General features: G+C 39.1%; 1 protein-coding gene across 3 annotated transcripts in view; it reads left to right on the forward strand.

Moving 5' to 3' along the window:
- PRKCA (protein kinase C alpha) overlaps positions 1-20,777 on the forward strand; it is an 897,250-nt gene that overhangs the window by 134,817 nt on the left and 741,656 nt on the right. The window lies entirely within an intron of this gene.

Below are 20,777 nucleotides of genomic sequence, written 5' to 3' on the forward strand. Positions count from 1 at the left end.
CTTATCATGCATTTGTTGATTATGCAAATATATTGTATTTACTGGTCCTTCAAAGGGACACTGAACCCAAAATTTTTCTTTCATAATTCAGATAGAGCATGAAATTTTAAGCATCTTTTTAATTTACTCCTATTATGTTCTTCATTCTCTTGGTATCTTTATTTGAAATGCAAGAATGTAAGTTTAGATGCCGGCCCATTTTTGGTGAACAACCTGGGTTGTCCTTGCTGATTGGTGGATAAATTCATCCACCAATAAAAAATTGCTGTCCAGAGCCCTGAACCTAAAAAAAAGCTTAGATGCCTTATTTTTCAAAGAAAGATAGCAAGAGAACGAAGAAAAATTGATAATAGGAATAAATTAGAAATGTGCTTACAAATTGCATGCTCTATCTGAATTACGAAAGAAAAGATTTGGGTTCAGTGTCACTTTAATTTCTTGCTTTTCAACAATGGATAACAAGAAAACAGAAAATTTGATAAAAGAAGTAAATTAGAAAGTTTTTGAAATTGTATGTTCTATCTGAATCATGAAAGAAATGTTTTGGGTTTTGTGTCCTTTTAAGTCTACCCTTAAAAAGACTTGATGCCATTTTTTTAGATTAAGATTTTATAGACTTACTTGTTCATGCTCAAACTTTGAGACTTTCCACGGACAGCACAGATGGAAAGAAGCTCCTATTCTGCTTTTACTTGTTTACATACAAGCCAACAAATCTTTCGAAATGGAGGCACCTAACAGATCAGTGGAAAAAAACAATTAATTATTCCTGCTGGTATTTGTGTACCTACTGTGAAATGTAAACGCAGCCAAACAGAATATGGACACAAGGCAACCTTGAATTTAAGATGAATAATAGTGTTATATATATATATTTTTTTTTTTTACAAAATGCCTATTCTAAAGATAAATGTGCATGAATGTATTTCAGTTTTAAGTAGAAGCATTTTGAACTTAAACAAATGTGTTGCATTAGCGCTGTTCATTCATCACTCCTGTTTAAGAGCCAGCACTCTCGTGTAACGTGTCATTGATGACTCATACAAGCCACCAGTGGTTCTCTGAGCTGGTAGGTGATTGAATCTGAATGCACAAATGTACCAGGAACAGTCATAACTTTTACTTGAAGCATTTTTCTGCAATTACAAGTATATTGCAAAAATATTTTTTTCCAAAACCAAAATGCACACAATTCTTTCTTTTATGACCCTTTTATAGTGTAATGATATCAATAGTGTAGTGTAATGATACATTTATTTGTCCAATTATAGGTGCTGTATGTGTATCTATCTATCATCTATCTATCTATCATCTATCTATCTATCTGTAAAATTCTGCCCCGGAGCTAAAAGCATTACGGGCCCCTGAGCAGAACATGGATGTTAAAGGGACAGTATACACTCATTTTCATATAACCGCATGTAATAGACACTACTATAAAGAATAAGATGCACAGATACGGATATAAAAATCCAGTATAAAACTGTTTAAAAACTTACTTAGAAGCTGTCAGTTTGGCTCTGTTGAAAAGGTAGCTGGAAAGCCCACTGCAAGTGGCAAATAAGACACTCCCCCCCTCCCCCTTGTTTTACATATGAAAAGACCCTTTACACAAACAGGAGCAAGCTGGAGAAGGTAGCTGACAGTATTCACATAAAACTTTGGGGCTTGGTTAGGAGTCTGAAAATCAGAGCAATGTTATTTAAAAATAAGCAAAACTATACATTTATTTAAAAAAAAAACTTTATGGGCTTTATAAATAGATCATCTACAAAACATTTATGCAAAGAAAAAATGAGTGTATAATGTCCCTTTAAACCATACAAGCTGCCAATCACTGGCCATGGTCTGTTTGGGAGCTTTAACTTTTTATTTAAAGGAACATTAAACACTTTGTAATTGTAGTTTAAAATGCTTAATTATAAATAGTTAAATAACCAGAATAAGTTTTCAGTTATTTAGTTATTTTTCCCCTATTTTATGTAATTTAATTCTGAAAATAGTGGATGTTCCAGTCCTGAAGGAGCACACAACCACTTCACAAGCCTAACCTTGCCACATATATCCCCCTGTCTGTTGTTGTTGTTATCATTTATTTTTAAAGCTCCGCTAAATTCCGTAGCGCTGGGTACAATGATAAGCGTATACAATGACAAGGATTTGTTACAAAACGTAACAAAATTAAACACATCTAGTACAGGAGGAAGAGGGCCCTGCTCCGGAGAGCTCACAGTCTACAGGTTTAGGGTGCAGAGACATAAGGTTGGGGTAGCTTGTTACATCAGTTGTAGTTGCAGCAGTGAGTCAGGCAGTTCAATAATTATTTTGGTTAGGATGAGGGATAGAGGAGAGATGGTAAGCCTCTCTGAAAGCATGAGTAAGGGTTGTTACCCGAAACGTCGCTTATTATTTGGGATGTCTGAGTAACCAATAAAGAACATTGAATAAGCAAAGAAGCGCTGTGGGCATTTACTTATTACTTTGGATTTAAGGGATTGTTGCAGAGTCCCTGTCTTACGTGCGCCCACTAAAGAGGTTGCTGCCTCATTACTTATACATCTCTGAATAGATGGGTTTACAAGGAGCATCTGAAGCTTTACAAGGTTGGAGACCTTGGAGAGTTTTATGGAGCGGGGTAGAGAATTCCAGAGGACAGGAGCAGCACGTGAGAATTCTTGGTGACGGGAGTGGGACGTAGAGATAACAGGAGTGGAGAGACGTAGGTCAGAGGTTAATCGAAGAGGGCGGGATGGGGAATATTTCACAATGAGAGAGGAAATTATTATTATTATTATTATACTTTATTTATTAAGCGCCAACATATTCCGCAGCGCTGTCCATGGATACAATTCATTTAAATAAAACAATACAAGACTTGTAAGATACAGGACAAAATTTACAAACACATACAGGAGGGATTAGACTGTTGAGTGCTTTGTAGGTTAGGGCTAATACTTTAAATTGTATTCTGGAGTGTATGGGGAGCCAGTGTAGAGACTGGCAGAGCGGAGCAGCTGATGTAGATCGGTGACTTAGGTGGATGAGTCTAGCAGAAGCATTCATAATAGATTGGAGGGAGGAGAGGCGGTGTTTTGGAAGGCCATTTAGAAGTAGATTGCAATAATCAATGCGGGAATTAATTGGTATTTTTGTAATTTTTTTGCATAAGGAAGGGACGAATTCTGGAAATGTTGCGCAGGTGTAAACGGCAGGATTTGGTAAGCGCTTGTATATGGGGGTTGAATGTGAGTTCTGAGTCAAGTGTGATCCCAAAACAGCGGACCTGGGGTGAGGTGTTGAGAATAGAGTCTCCATCCGTCGGAGAAATGTCAGGTGTTGGATGTCTCTGAGAGGGGGGAATAAGAAGTAGCTCAGTTTTGGACGGATTGAGTTGGAAGTAGTGTGAAGACATCCATGAGGAAATTGTAGATAGCCAGTTGGATATCTGGTTGAGTAAAGAGGGAGAGATATCTGGAAAGGAAAGATAGATTTGGGTATCATCAGCATATAAGTGGTACTGTGATCCAAAGGAGGCTATAAGTTTTCAAAGGGAGGCTGTATAGAGAGAGAAAAGCAAGGGACCCAAGACAGAGCCTTGCGGTACTCCAACTGAAAGAGGCATAGAATCAGAAGATATGTTGTTAAAGGAAACTGAAAACAAGCGGTTTGAGATATGAGGCAAACCAGGAGAGGGCTGTTTCTGGATGCCAAATGAATGTAGTATTTTTAATTGAGTTAGCCGATTATGGACCTGTCTTTCCAATAATTTTGAAGCAAAGGGAAGTAAGGAGACTGTTATCTGTCTGTTATCTTATCTTTTCTGCTGTCTCCAAATAATGGAGACTTTGTTAACAATCTGCAGATTCAAGTCCGGATTGGCTCTTCCACATAAGGAAAGTTATAGGTGGAGTATGACTATTGAAAAGCACTTGCAGCAAACAAGGTTCAAACTCTGCTCATATGTTTATCTTTAGGAAGACTGCAGAAAAATGTTGCAGTTAAAAGGTGATTAATGCCCCTTTAACCACTTTGTGGAGGTCAGTAATACAAAAATGACAAATTACAACATGACTTAAATAAATGCATGTTTTTCTGTCCAGCTTGCAGACACGTCCCATTCCTCCAGTAGAGATCTCTGTACCTCTGTAATAAATGTTTGTTTAAATCTAAATAGCTATTACTTCTTTGACTCTTTTAACTACTTTATGGATAAAACCCACAACAGACTTTGTCAGATGTCTGAGAAAATGCTTCTTGACAGAGTCAAGTGATTTACATCAGAAAAGCATGGTAAGGGAAGGCCCTCAGGTTGAAATTAAGTGGTTGTAGCTACAATAAAGCTTTATTAGTTTGTAAATTGTTTATGTTGCATGTTAAAATGTGTACCCTTTGAAAAAGGTCAACGTATTAATATGGTGACATAATTTCTTCGTTATCACTAGCAACTTATTAAATTATTTCCCTGACAAACGGCAGAGAAGCTGCGTGGTAACTGTCTCCAAATTAGGCCGATATAGGTCAGTTTGGTACACAACGCTAAATTTAGCTGCAGATACTCAAACATAATTTGTTTGCTTGATTCTGAATACAAAACTGATGTCTCCTGTTTATCTTTATTAGGTAACTTGTCTTTTAAACTTCACTTTTCACATAAAACTGGTACAAACTTAGGTTGAAAACATAGGCGCATTGTTGAGAGAGGGTTGCTGCAGAAAGTGTGAGGTATGGGATGGATAATATAGCATATAAAATACAAGGGAGTTTCATTTCAATTCAAAAGTCACTAATAATTGAAGAAAACAATGCATATTGCGGTTTTTCACAACTCCAAAGAGATGCTGGAGAGCATCTTATATAATAAAGTACTATGAAGAAAGTTGCCTGTCAAAGCTACATGATGCACTTTGATTGCTTAGATCAGTGCAAGAGCTCATTTACATCTGGTGTCTGTTCACTGGAAAGGAGACGAAGTAAGCCTATTAAAGTGGGTTTTCAAGTTATATCAATAGACTGCTCTAGATTTCCAAGTCCAAATTTTGCTTAAATGGACATAATACTCATATGCTAAATGAAACTGATGCAGTATAACTATAAATAGCTGACAGGAAAATATCACCTGAGAATCTCTATGTAAAAAAGGAAGATATTTTACCTCACAATTTCCTCAGCTCAGCAGAGTAAGTTCTGTGTAAAAAGTTATACTCAGCTGCAGGTAAAAAATTAATTTAAAAAAAATGAAGAAATGAACAGCAGCCAATCAGCATCAACAGTGCGGAGGTCATGAACTCTTTTACTGTGATCTCATGAGATTTAACTTAACTCTCATGAGATTTCATAGTAAACTTCCTTACACTGAATAGGGAAATAAGATGAGAGTGCACGAAAGCTCACTCCTTCCGCTGTCCCAGGACAGACATACTGATTTGTTGTTTAGAAGTCCTTTACAATGGGATGTGGCTACTGAGAAACTTTTGAGTTAAAATTATCTTTTTTACATAGAGATGTTCAGGTGATATTTTCTAGTCCGCTTTTTACAGCTATACTGCATCACTTTCAAGTGTTTAAACATTTGGGTATTATAGCCCTTTAAAGATTACTCTTTTTTAAATTTTATTATAATTTTATTTTATATGCAGATATTTTCAATGAAGTGCTGAATTGCTGGTTTTATTGTATTTATTTACCTGTGTGTGTGTCTCTTACATGCACACTCGCGTATAAACACATATGTATATGTAGTGTGTACACACATATATATATATACAGTCACACAAACACACACAGTCATATATACAAATATACATACTTAAATACATATACACATACACACACACACACACACACACACACACACATAAACAAACATGCATATATATAGTGTGTTCTCCCCAGGACTTTTTTAATGGATGCACTACCAAGCTGATTTTACTGACCACCCTGCTAAAATTTTAGCCAATATTAAGCTAACCTAAAGGGACAATGAACCCAATTTTTTTCTTTCATGATTCAGATAGAGCATGGCATTTTAAGCAACTTTCTAATTTACTCCTAATATCAATTTTTCTTTGTTCTCTTACCATCTTTATTTTAAAAGCAGGAATGTAAATCTTAGCAGCCAGCCCATTTTAGGTTCAGCACCATGGATAGTGCTTGCTTATTGGAGGCTTACATTTACCCACCAATAAGCAAGCATAACCCAGGTTCTCAACCAAAAATGCGCCGGCTTCTATGCATCACATTCCTGCTTTTTAAATAAAGATAGCAAGAGACCAAAGAAAAATTGATCATAGGAGTAAATTAGAAAGTTGCTGAAAATTGCATGTTGCTGAAAATTGCATGCTCTATCTGAATCATGAAATAAAAAAAATGGGTTTAGTGTCCCTTTAACTAATATTAATATCTTAAATTTTATTTGCACAAATTATTATTTAATAAATTTATGTGAAGTTATGCACTTATTTTGTGCTTTGGATAGTTGAAAATCACACTGCCCCCAACCGTGTGTTTACCTATGTGTTTAACCCCATTAGTTAGGGTCAGTAGAGCATGTCATTTTTTCATTAGACTGTTCATTTAAAGGGGCACTAAACACCATATAATTTTAAGTCATGTCTGTTGTTTTGCTATAGATTAACATATGAGCCAAGTCTAAACATTTTTAAAACAAATTACTATCTTGTTTACTGCATCTGTTTTTCAATAGCCAACCTCCAGCCACTACTTTCCTTATTTGGATGAGCCAATCTGGGCTTGAGTTATTGGGAAACTGGGCTTGCTACAGACATGGGGGCCCATTTATCAAAGGGCTTGCTGACCTGATCCGACACTGCGGATCAGGTCCGCAAGACCTCGCTAAATGCGGAGAGCAATACGCTCTCCACATTTAACATTGCACCAGCAGCTCACAAGAGCTGCTGGTGCAACGCCGCCCCCTGCTGACTCGCCAGGGAGCTGTCAATCAACCCGATCGTCAGAGCAGGCGGACAGGGTTATGAAGCAGCGGTCTTTAGACCGCTGCTTCATAACTTGTGTTTCTGGCGAGTCTGAAGACTCGCCAGAAACACGGCCCTTCAAGCTCCATACGGAGCTTGATAAATGGGCCTGAAAATGCTTGTATAAGGTGACCTGTTTTGCAGTTGCTATCTGTTAAAGATACATAGGGAAAGTTATGTAGCAGGGTTACTATAGAGAACTAGGGTACTTTTCTTTTCTATCAGGCTTTAAAAATATTTCAACATTTCAGAAGTAAATGACATGAAAAGGGAGCAAAATAAACAATGAATGTATATTGCAAATTTGTTTTACTACACATAACTAAACCTTCTATAGTCTATACTAATATCTCAAGGTGTTTACTGTTCCTACTTACAAATGAGTATTTTACATATACTACAAATGTGTGTCCAGTAATATCTTTCATATAAGTGTCACGGGGGGCTGAGCAAGTGATCAGGGGCTGCTTTTGAGGGTTTGTCCTTGCTGTAGACATTCTCCCTGGACCATAAGATTTATGTATCCCAGTTTTTAGAGATTGCTGGGTTTGCGGTCATGGGAGAATGCTCTGAAAAAGAACAAAAATCTTGTTCCAGATTGCAGTCCGGATGTTGTCAAAACAACGGTTTCATCTCTGAGCTCTGCCCACACTCAGAAGCCGTGTCTCCAGCTATGGAAAGTTATCTATTTTTATGCAGAAATGTCACGGAGCATAGAAAATTAATCATTGCAAATTCCTTACCTTGGAGTATGCTAACATTTTGTCTGCAGAAACTGTACATGGAGAGCTAGTTAAGTATTTTTTAGTGTTTAAGGTGAATATCCTTATTAGGTAGATGATTAAAAAAAGATATAGAAATGCACTGGAACTAAATGTAATGTCCAAAAACGTTCCAATTAACTTTTATCATCAAATCTGCTTTGTTCTATTGATATTTTTTGTTAAAAAAAAAAACAAGGTAGGCTCTCTACCATGGAGTTACTTATGAATCAACACTGATTGGCTAAAATGCAAATCCTTCAAAAGAACTGAGATAAGGGGGCAGTCTGCAGAGGTTTAAATACAAGTTAACCAGAGGTAAAAAGTAATATTACAGTGCTGGTTATGCAAAACTGGGGAATGGATAATAAAGGGATTATCTATATTTTCAAACACTAAAGATGTTCAAGTAGTCTTTCAGTAATATTATAGTTTTTTAATTATTCTTTTATTTCTACAAATGTATAAGACAATAACCACTGTGCATACAAAATTGATACTAAAAAATATTTAATTTAATATGTACAGAAAACACATTTGGCATTGTGTGCCACAATCCCTAGAGCAGCCAAAAAAACAAAATGCTGTAAATTGTTTAAACCAGCTATTTGATTTGCAGCATTTTTTTTTTTTGCTCCTATTTGCTTTGTTCTCTTGGTATCCTTTGTTGAAAAGCATGCCTAGGTAGACTCATTATTAACAAAGTACTGCTGGGAGCTAGCTGCCTATTGGTGGCTACACTTATATACCTCTTATTGACTCACCCTATGCATTCAGCTAGCTCTCAGTAGTGCATTGCTGCTCCTTCAACAAAGGATAACAAAAGAATAAAGCAAATTTGACAATAATAGTACATTGTAAAGTTCTTTTAAATGATATGCATCTAAATCATGGAAGAACATTTTGTTGGGTTTTGTGTCCCTTTAAGGCACATTATTTACATTATTGAAGGATGAAGAACATGTTGCTGTTTCTATAAAACGTTTGAGTGAAGCATGGCACGTGCACTGACGCTATATAATTACACTATTCAGTGTGTTTTCCTGAAGGCAGTGCTAAAATTGGACTTTGCTAATGGCTTGCAGCCAGATAACTTTGAATAATTCAAGTCCCTATGTGTGACACATTCTGTAAGTTTCTAAAATAATAGAACAGGGCAGTATGCCAGATATCTCCTCAGCTGAGGTACCGTTGTTTACAATGTCCCAGTATTCTGTGGACCAATTTTGTGCTGCTGCAAAATGGATTTTAATAATGAAATGATACTGAAGGTAGCACACGTTGGGGTTTTTTCTTTCTGTAAATTGGAATGTTAAAATTAATTCTGATATTTTTAATGAAGAAAAAAAAAAGCTGTTGTATTTTACTAGGAAATATCAAAGAAATGGTTTACAGGAAACATCCTTGTTAATTTAGTTATAAACCTGATTTTTATAACATAAATGAATACAAAAGTACATTTGAAATAATTTGGCAGTGTCCTGGTGATCAAGTAGAAATAATCAACAAATGCATAATAAAAGACAATGCAATGACCCTTTGAATTAGTAAAAAATGGTAGAATCCTCCCCCGTATCTCACGTGACGGCTGTCATCTAATCAAATTATATCATTGGTTTACCTAAAAGCTGTGAAGTCTTGCACATGCTTAGGGCTCGATTTACCAAAGCCCTACGGCTGCAAGTTCTCACAAGAACTTGCTCGCCGTAATTTATCAAGCAGCGGTCACCAGACCGCCGCTTCCTTAACCTATTTGCCACCTCTAAGGTGGCGAAATTCAATCTCCATGGTCGAGTCCGACCGAGGAGATTGACAGCTCCTGCCCGCGCGTGATTGGCTGTGCGAGGGCGGGGTTGCATGCGAGTGCAAAATTGTGCTTTTGTGCAATTGCGATTACCTGCGGGTAATTTTGCCCCGCCACAGGCGAGTTGAGGTGTACAGGGGGGCGTATACATGCCCCTGTACGCCTCAGCTTTGATAAATCTAGCTCTTAGTAGGAGCTGGTGACTCAAAGTGAGCACATAAAAGATCCATGCCCTCCAAGAATGAGCAGATGTTTTCTTTTTTGTTTGCTCTTTTAAAGAACAATGGCCTCTGGGGAATTTTTAAATAACCTTCCATTAGGTGTGAAAATGGAAAATTACATGTATATGCTATGCATTGGGCAACCATTTAATTAAAGCAACAGTAAATACTTTGATATTGTCATATAAAATATTTAGTTATACATAATAAACTTACTTTGCAATATGTCATTACTTATTTTGCCCCCTTTTCATATAAAATGTACTAAAAATTGTGTATTTTATAATTCTCGGAACTGGAAATGCACACTGCTGACGTTCCAAGGCTACCCTTGCTACATGTATTTTCCTAATTTTTACGTTGCCAGTCGTTCAGATGCACACATGCGTGCGCCGGATATAGCGTAGGTCTTGTCGATATCTGCATGACGCTGCGATATTGGCATGACTTCAGAAGTGAGACATGCCATTCTAGTACAGCTTTGCCACTGTCTGCGAAGCTGCGCTAGTAATCACCAGGGACGTACATAGGTCATTAAGGGGCTATGCTGCAAAACAATACACTGTATACCAACATATGCAAACAAAAAGCAAAGCAGTCTTCCAGGAACGAATAACATCTCAGTGGCTTGTTCTATGGCCTGGTTACCACCTGGGAGTAGCTTCTTTTTGCCCAATTGTGCTTTTCACAGAGGAAAAATTTACTGAAGTTTGTCTGATCCCGCCTAACAACAAGGTCAGTCCAGCCCCAAAATACCAGGCAATTCTTCTCTGAATAAGGAACATGACAACCCCAGACGATCGTTTCCGCCTCGTCAGTGAGGTGCAGCCATATCTCTCTAAGCACATTGGGCAAGGAGTCCATGTCTGGTTTCCCCATCACCTTTCCCCAAGGTCGTAATACAAACAAAAAGAGAAGCAGTTTGCCACTGAGCTGTTTGTTCGTTCCTGGCAGACTGCTTCTTTTTCTGTTTGTGTTTATATTATGACCCTGGGGAAAGTCTCTTAAGGTGATGGGGAACCAGACGTGGACTCCTTGCCCAATGTGCTTAGAGGGATATGGCTGCACCTCACTAATGAGGCCCAAAGGAGTCAAAACGATCGCCTGGGGTTGCCGTTTCCCTTGTTCAGAGGAGAATTTCCTGGTATTTCGGGACTGGACTGCCCTGCTAGGCGGAATCAGACTGATATACTTCAGGAGAGTTCTCCTCTGTGGAAAGCACAATTGGACAAAAAGATGCTACTCCCGTTAACCATGCCATAGATCAAGCCACTGAGCTGTTGTTCGTTCCTGGCAGACTGCTTCTCTTTCTGTTTGTATTTGTATACTAACACAATGATCATGGCTAGCCTTGTCAGCTGCACACTCAAACCCCAATTGGCTTCTTCATTTAAAGGGACAGTCAGCACCAGAATTGTTGTTGTTTTAAAAGATAGATAATCCCTTAATTACCAATTCCCCAGTTTTGCATAACCAACACTGTTATAATTATACACGTTTTACCTCTGTAATTACCTTGTATCTAAGCCTTAGCAGACTGCCCCCTTATTTCAGTTCTTTTGACAGACTTTCATTTCTCCAACATAGGTGTGTCCGGTCCACGGCGTCATCCTTACTTGTGGGATATTCTCTTCCCCAACAGGAAATGGCAAAGAGCCCAGCAAAGCTGGTCACATGATCCCTCCTAGGCTCCGCCTACCCCAGTCATTCTCTTTGCCGTTGTACAGGCAACATCTCCACGGAGATGGCTTAGAGTTTTTTAGTGTTTAACTGTAGTTTTTATTATTCAATCAAGAGTTTGTTATTTTGAAATAGTGCTGGTATGTACTATTTACTCAGAAACAGAAAAGAGATGAAGATTTCTGTTTGTATGAGGAAAATGATTTTAGCAACCGTCACTAAAATCCATGGCTGTTCCACACAGGACTGTTGAGAGCAATTAACTTCAGTTGGGGGAACAGTGAGCAGTCTCTTGCTGCTTGAGGTATGACACATTCTAACAAGACGATGTAATGCTGGAAGCTGTCATTTTCCCTATGGGATCCGGTAAGCCATGTTTATTACGATTGTAAATAAGGGCTTCACAAGGGCTTATTAAGACTGTAGACTTTTTCTGGGCTAAATCGATTCATTATTAACACATATTTAGCCTTGAGGAATCATTTTATTTGGGTATTTTGATATAATAATATCGGCAGGCACTGTTTTAGACACCTTATTCTTTAGGGGCTTTCCCAAAGCATAGGCAGAGCCTCATTTTCGCGCCGGTGTTGCGCACTTGTTTTTGAGAGGCATGGCATGCAGTCGCATGTGAGAGGAGCTCTGATACTTAGAAAAGACTTTCTGAAGGCGTCATTTGGTATCGTATTCCCCTTTGGGCTTGGTTGGGTCTCAGCAAAGCAGATACCAGGGACTGTAAAGGGGTTAAAGTTCAAAACGGCTCCGGTTCCGTTATTTTAAGGGTTAAAGCTTCCAAATTTGGTGTGCAATACTTTTAAGGCTTTAAGACACTGTGGTGAAAATTTGGTGAATTTTGAACAATTCCTTCATGTTTTTTCGCAATTGCAGTAATAAAGTGTGTTCAGTTTAAAATTTAAAGTGACAGTAACGGTTTTATTTTAAAACGTTTTTTGTACTTTGTTATCAAGTTTATGCCTGTTTAACATGTCTGAACTACCAGATAGACTGTGTTCTGAATGTGGGGAAGCCAGAATTCCTATTCATTTAAATAAATGTGATTTATGTGACAATGACAATGATGCCCAAGATGATTCCTCAAGTGAGGGGAGTAAGCATGGTACTGCATCATTCCCTCCTTCGTCTACACGAGTCTTGCCCACTCAGGAGGCCCCTAGTACATCTAGCGCGCCAATACTCCTTACTATGCAACAATTAACGGCTGTAATGGATAATTCTGTCAAAAACATTTTAGCCAAAATGAACACTTATCAGCGTAAGCGCGACTGCTCTGTTTTAGATACTGAAGAGCATGACGACGCTGATAATAATGTTTCTGAAGGGCCCCTAACCCAGTCTGATGGGGCCAGGGAGGTTTTGTCTGAGGGAGAAATTACTGATTCAGGGAACATTTCTCAACATGCTGAACCTGATGTGATTACATTTAAATTTAAGTTGGAACATCTCCGCATTCTGCTTAAGGAGGTATTATCCACTCTGGATGATTGTGACAAGTTGGTCATCCCAGAGAAACTATGTAAAATGGACAAGTTCCTAGAGGTGCCGGGGCTCCCAGAAGCTTTTCCTATACCCAAGCGGGTGGCGGACATTGTTAATAAAGAATGGGAAAGGCCCGGTATTCCTTTCGTCCCTCCCCCCATATTTAAAAAAATTGTTTCCTATGGTCGACCCCAGAAAGGACTTATGGCAGACAGTCCCCAAGGTCGAGGGAGCGGTTTCCACTTTAAACAAACGCACCACTATACCCATAGAGGATAGTTGTGCTTTCAAAGATCCTATGGATAAAAAATTAGAAGGTTTGCTTAAAAAGATGTTTGTTCAGCAGGGTTACCTTCTACAACCAATTTCATGCGTTGTCCCTGTCGCTACAGCCGCATGTTTCTGGTTCGATGAGCTGATAAAGGCGGTCGATAGTGATTCTCCTCCTTATGAGGAGATTATGGACAGAATCAATGCTCTCAAATTGGCTAATTCTTTTACCCTAGACGCCACTTTGCAATTGGCTAGGTTAGCGGCTAAGAATTCTGGGTTTGCTATTGTGGCGCGCAGAGCGCTTTGGTTGAAATCTTGGTCGGCTGATGCGTCTTCCAAGAACAAGCTACTTAACATTCCTTTCAAGGGGAAAACGCTGTTTGGCCCTGACTTGAAAGAGATTATCTCTGATATCACTGGGGGTAAGGGCCACGCCCTTCCTCAGGATCGGCCTTTCAAGGCAAAAAATAAACCTAATTTTCGTCCCTTTCGTAGAAACGGACCAGCCCAAAGTGCTACGTCCTCTAAGCAAGAGGGTAATACTTCTCAAGCCAAGCCAGCTTGGAGACCAATGCAAGGCTGGAACAAGGGAAAGCAGGCCAAGAAACCTGCCACTGCTACCAAGACAGCATGAAATGTTGGCCCCCGATCCGGGACCGGATCTGGTGGGGGGCAGACTCTCTCTCTTCGCTCAGGCTTGGGCAAGAGATGTTCTGGATCCTTGGGCGCTAGAAATAGTCTCCCAAGGTTATCTTCTGGAATTCAAGGGGCTTCCCCCAAGGGGGAGGTTCCACAGGTCTCAGTTGTCTTCAGACCACATAAAAAGACAGGCATTCTTACATTGTGTAGAAGACCTGTTAAAAATGGGAGTGATTCATCCTGTTCCATTAAGAGAACAAGGGATGGGGTTCTACTCCAATCTGTTCATAGTTCCCAAAAAAGAGGGAACGTTCAGACCAATCTTAGATCTCAAGATCTTAAACAAGTTTCTCAGGGTTCCATCGTTCAAGATGGAAACCATTCGAACTATTCTTCCTTCCATCCAGGAAGGTCAATTCATGACCACGGTGGATTTAAAGGATGCGTATCTACATATTCCTATCCACAAGGAACATCATCGGTTCCTAAGGTTCGCATTCCTGGACAAGCATTACCAGTTCGTGGCGCTTCCTTTCAGATTAGCCACTGCTCCAAGGATTTTCACAAAGGTACTAGGGTCCCTTCTAGCTGTGCTAAGACCAAGGGGCATTGCTGTAGTACCTTATTTGGACGACATTCTGATTCAAGCGTCGTCCCTTCCTCAAGCAAAGGCTCACACGGACATAGTCCTGGCCTTTCTCAGATCTCACGGATGGAAAGTGAACGTGGAAAAGAGTTCTCTATCTCCGTCAACAAGGGTTCCCTTCTTGGGAACAATAATAGACTCCTTAGAAATGAGGATATTTCTGACAGAGGCCAGAAAAACAAAGCTTCTAGACTCTTGTCGGATACTTCATTCCGTTCCTCTTCCTTCCATAGCTCAGTGCATGGAAGTGATCGGGTTGATGGTAGCGGCAATGGACATAGTTCCTTTTGCGCGCATTCATCTAAGACCATTACAACTGTGCATGCTCAGTCAGTGGAATGGGGATTATACAGACTTGTCTCCGAAGATACAAGTAAATCAGAGGACCAGAGACTCACTCCGTTGGTGGCTGTCCCTGGACAACCTGTCACAAGGGATGACATTCCGCAGACCAGAGTGGGTCATTGTCACGACCGACGCCAGTCTGATGGGCTGGGGCGCGGTCTGGGGATCCCTGAAAGCTCAGGGTCTTTGGTCTCGGGAAGAATCTCTTCTACCGATAAATATTCTGGAACTGAGAGCGATATTCAATGCTCTCAAGGCTTGGCCTCAGCTAGCGAGGGCCAAGTTCATACGGTTTCAATCAGACAACATGACAACTGTTGCGTACATCAACCATCAGGGGGGAACAAGGAGTTCCCTAGCGATGGAAGAAGTGACCAAAATCATTCTATGGGCGGAGTCTCACTCCTGCCACCTGTCCGCTATCCACATCCCAGGAGTGGAAAATTGGGAAGCGGATTTTCTGAGTCGTCAGACATTGCATCCGGGGGAGTGGGAACTCCATCCGGAAATCTTTGCCCAAGTCACTCAGCTGTGGGGCATTCCAGACATGGATCTGATGGCCTCTCGTCAGAACTTCAAAGTTCCTTGCTACGGGTCCAGATCCAGGGATCCCAAGGCGGCTCTAGTGGATGCACTAGTAGCACCTTGGACCTTCAAACTAGCTTATGTGTTCCCGCCGTTTCCTCTCATCCCCAGGCTGGTAGCCAGGATCAATCAGGAGAGGGCGTCGGTGATCTTGATAGCTCCTGCGTGGCCACGCAGGACTTGGTATGCAGATCTGGTGAATATGTCATCGGCTCCACCTTGGAAGCTACCTTTGAGACGAGACCTTCTTGTTCAGGGTCCGTTCGAACATCCGAACCTGGTTTCACTCCAGCTGACTGCTTGGAGATTGAACGCTTGATCTTATCGAAGCGAGGGTTCTCAGATTCTGTTATCGATACTCTTGTTCAGGCCAGAAAGCCTGTAACTAGAAAGATTTACCACAAAATTTGGAAAAAATATATCTGTTGGTGTGAATCTAAAGGATTCCCTTGGGACAAGGTTAAGATTCCTAAGATTCTATCCTTCCTTCAAGAAGGATTGGAAAAAGGATTATCTGCAAGTTCCCTGAAGGGACAGATTTCTGCCTTGTCTGTGTTACTTCACAAAAAGCTGGCAGCTGTGCCAGATGTTCAAGCCTTTGTTCAGGCTCTGGTTAGAATTAAGCCTGTTTACAAACCTTTGACTCCTCCTTGGAGTCTCAATTTAGTTCTTTCAGTTCTTCAGGGGGTTCCGTTTGAACCCTTACATTCCGTTGATATTAAGTTATTATCTTGGAAAGTTTTGTTTTTAGTTGCAATTTCTTCTGCTAGAAGAGTTTCAGAATTATCTGCTCTGCAGTGTTCTCCTCCTTATCTGGTGTTCCATGCAGATAAGGTGGTTTTACGTACTAAACCTGGTTTTCTTCCAAAAGTTGTTTCTAACAAAAACATTAACCAGGAGATTATCGTACCTTCTCTGTGTCCGAAACCAGTTTCAAAGAAGGAACGTTTGTTGCACAATTTGGATGTTGTTCGCGCTCTAAAATTCTATTTAGAAGCTACAAAGGATTTTAGACAAACATCTTCCTTGTTTGTTGTTTATTCCGGTAAAAGGAGAGGTCAAAAAGCAACTTCTACCTCTCTCTCTTTTTGGATTAAAAGCATCATCAGATTGGCTTACGAGACTGCCGGACGGCAGCCTCCCGAAAGAATCACAGCTCATTCCACTAGGGCTGTGGCTTCCACATGGGCCTTCAAGAACGAGGCTTCTGTTGATCAGATATGTAGGGCAGCGACTTGGTCTTCACTGCACACTTTTACCAAATTTTACAAGTTTGATACTTTTGCTTCTTCTGAGGCTATTTTTGGGAGAAAGGTTTTGCAAACCGTGGTGCCTTCCATTTAGGTGACCTGATTTGTTCCCTCCCTTCATCCGTGTCCTAAAGCTTTGGTATTGGTTCCCACAAGTAAGGATGACGCCGTGGACCGGACACACCTATGTTGGAGAAAACAGAATTTATGTTTACCTGATAAATTACTTTCTCCAACGGTGTGTCCGGTCCACGGCCCGCCCTGGTTTTTTTAATCAGGTCTGATAATTTATTTTCTTTAACTACAGTCACCACGGTACCATATGGTTTCTCCTATGCAAATATTCCTCCTTAACGTCGGTCGAATGACTGGGGTAGGCGGAGCCTAGGAGGGATCATGTGACCAGCTTTGCTGGGCTCTTTGCCATTTCCTGTTGGGGAAGAGAATATCCCACAAGTAAGGATGACGCCGTGGACCGGACACACCGTTGGAGAAAGTAATTTATCAGGTAAACATAAATTCTGTTTTTAGCCAATCAGAGCTGTCTCCATGGTAAATTCTCCTGCATGAGCTCAATGTTATCTATATGAAACACGTGAATTAATGCCTTCTAGTGGTGAAAAACTATCAAAATGCATTTAGATTAGAGGCGGCCTTCAAGGTCTAAGAAATTAGCATATGAACCTCCTAGGTTTAGCTTTCAACTAAGAATACCAAGAGAACAAAGCTAAATTGGAAAGATGTTTAAAATTACATGCCCTATCTGAAACATGAAAGTTTTTTTTGGACTTAACTGTCCCTTTAAGGCAAATGGTGGAAGACGTTTTTTGCTACTACAATTTCAGTAAGCAAGATGTTAATTTGTTTTAAAAATATTTACAGCTGGCTTTTGTTATTATTTAGCAAGAGAATTGAAATGTTTTGTAATTACAAGGTGTTTACTGTCCCTTTATATATTGCAGTAATGTTATCTTATTCTGCAATTTAACCTTTTAAATTGTCAGTAAGAATGCTACCATTCTTGTTTTACAAGGCAGCAGCAATGTAGAAATACTAGTTTATTGATTCATTTAATTGTCCATGTCATTAGTACATAGCTGACATCTGTACTCTGTCACCGTCCAGATGAAAAAACATTTTTAGATACCATGAGTTGGCAGACGTCAAGTTTCTAGCAGATGTGAATTGTGTAAATATTGTTCCGTTACTTCAGTTTTTACAAAATCCAGGAATACAATTCGACAAGTAGCAGCTTAGCTGTTGCTATAGTACTATTAAAAAAAAAAAAGATAGGGATTTTCAGTGTTTATTGCTGCATATGTACATTATAGCATCACTGCATACTTACATTACAGCATCACTGCACACGTACATTATAGCATCACTCACTGCAATACATACATTACAGCATGGCTGCATACGTACATTACAGCATGGCTGCATACGTACATTATAGCATCGCTGCATACGTACATTATAGCTATGTACATTAAAGCATTACTGCATGCGTACATTATAGCTACGTACATTATAGCATCACTTCAGACGTACATTATAGCATACATACATAATAGCATTAATGCATGCGTACATTATAGCATCACTCACTGCAGATGTACGTTATAGCATTACTGCATACGTACATTATAGCTACGTACATTATAGCATCACTTCAGACGTACATCATAGCATACATACATAATAGCATTATTGCATGTGCACATTATAGCATCACTCACTGCAGATGTACAGTATAGCATCACTGCAGACCTACAGTATAGCTACATACATTATAGCATTACTGCATGCATACATTATAGCATCACTCACTGCAGATGTACATTATAGCATCACTCACTGCATACGTACATTATAGCATCATTTACTGCATACATACATTATAGCATCATTTACTGCATACATACATTATAGCATCACTCACTGCATACATACATTATAGCATCATTTACTGCATACGTACATTATAGCATCACTGCATACGTACATTATAGCATCATTTACTGCATACGTACATTATAGCATCATTTACTGCATACGTACATTATAGCATCACTGCATACGTACATTATAGCATCATTCACTGCATACATACGTTATAGCAACACTGCATACGTACATTATAGCATCATTTACTGCATACGTACATTATAGCATCACTGCATACATACATTATAGCAACACTGCATACGTACATTATAGCATCATTTACTGCATACGTACATTATAGCATCACTGCATACATACATTATAGCAACACTGCATACGTACATTATAGCATAATTTACTGCATACGTACATTATAGCATCACTGCATACGTACATTATAGCATCACTGCATATGTACATTATAGCATCATTTACTGCATATGTACATTATAGCATCACTGCATACGTACATTATAGCATCACTGCATATGTACATTATAGCATCATTTACTGCATACGTACATTATAGCATCATTTACTGCATACGTACATTATAGCATCACTGCATACATACATTATAGCATCATTCACTGCATACATACGTTATAGCAACACTGCATACGTACATTATAGCATCATTTACTGCATACGTACATTATAGCATCACTGCATACATACATTATAGCAACACTGCATACGTACATTATAGCATCATTTACTGCATACGTACATTATAGCATCACTGCATACATACATTATAGCAACACTGCATACGTACATTATAGCATAATTTACTGCATACGTACATTATAGCATCACTGCATACGTACATTATAGCATCACTGCATATGTACATTATAGCATCATTTACTGCATATGTACATTATAGCATCACTGCATACGTACATTATAGCATCACTGCATATGTACATTATAGCATCATTTACTGCATACGTACATTATAGCATCATTTACTGCATACGTACATTATAGCATCACTGCATACATACATTATAGCATCATTTACTGCATACATACATTATAGCAACACTGCATACGTACATTATAGCATCACTGCATACATACATTATAGCATCATTTACTGCATACATACATTATAGCATCACTGCATACGTACATTATAGCATCACTGCATACGTACATTATAGCATCACTGCATACGTACATTATAGCATCACTGCATACGTACATTATAGCATCACTGCATACGTACATTATAGCATCACTGCATACGTACATTATAGCATCACTGCATACGTACATTATAGCATCACTGCATATGTACATTATAGCATCATTTACTGCATACGTACATTATAGCATCACTGCATACATACATTATAGCATCATTTACTGCATACATACATTATAGCATCACTGCATACATACATTATAGCATCATTTACTGCATACATACATTATAGCAACACTGCATACGTACATTATAGCATCACTGCATACGTACATTATAGCATCACTGCATACGTACATTATAGCATCACTGCATACGTACATTATAGCATCACTGCATACGTACATTATAGCATCACTGCATACGTACATTATAGCATCACTGCATACGTACATTATAGCATCACTGCATACGTACATTATAGCATCACTGCATACGTACATTATAGCATCACTGCATACATACATTATAGCATCACTGCATACGTACATTATAGCAACACTGCATACGTACATTATAGCATCACTGCATACGTACATTATAGCAGTGAGTAAACCCTAAAATGATATAGATTCTGTTTTAATTAGATACATATTATTCGCCAGATTAGATGTCATTGGAATGTTAGGACAGGAAATGCCATATTAAAGAGCCATTTTACTATTGTGTTATTGCTTGTATATAACTATTTGTTTAACCCCCGCTAAGGGGCCAAACGCATAGTTAGTGAACGCCAGACATATGTGATCAACTAGCTTATTCTAATGCATTGCTGCTCCTGAGCCTTACTAGGTATGATTTTCAACAAAGGATACCAAGAAAACAGAGTCAATTTGATAACAAATGTAAATTGAAAAGTCTCTTAAAATGTAATGCTCCTATCTGAAGTTTAATTTTCATGTCACCACAGTCTACAAGGCTTTA

The sequence above is a fragment of the Bombina bombina genome, chromosome 1 (genome assembly GCF_027579735.1).
Source record: "Bombina bombina isolate aBomBom1 chromosome 1, aBomBom1.pri, whole genome shotgun sequence".
In the NCBI taxonomy this organism is placed as follows: Eukaryota; Metazoa; Chordata; class Amphibia; order Anura; family Bombinatoridae; genus Bombina; species Bombina bombina.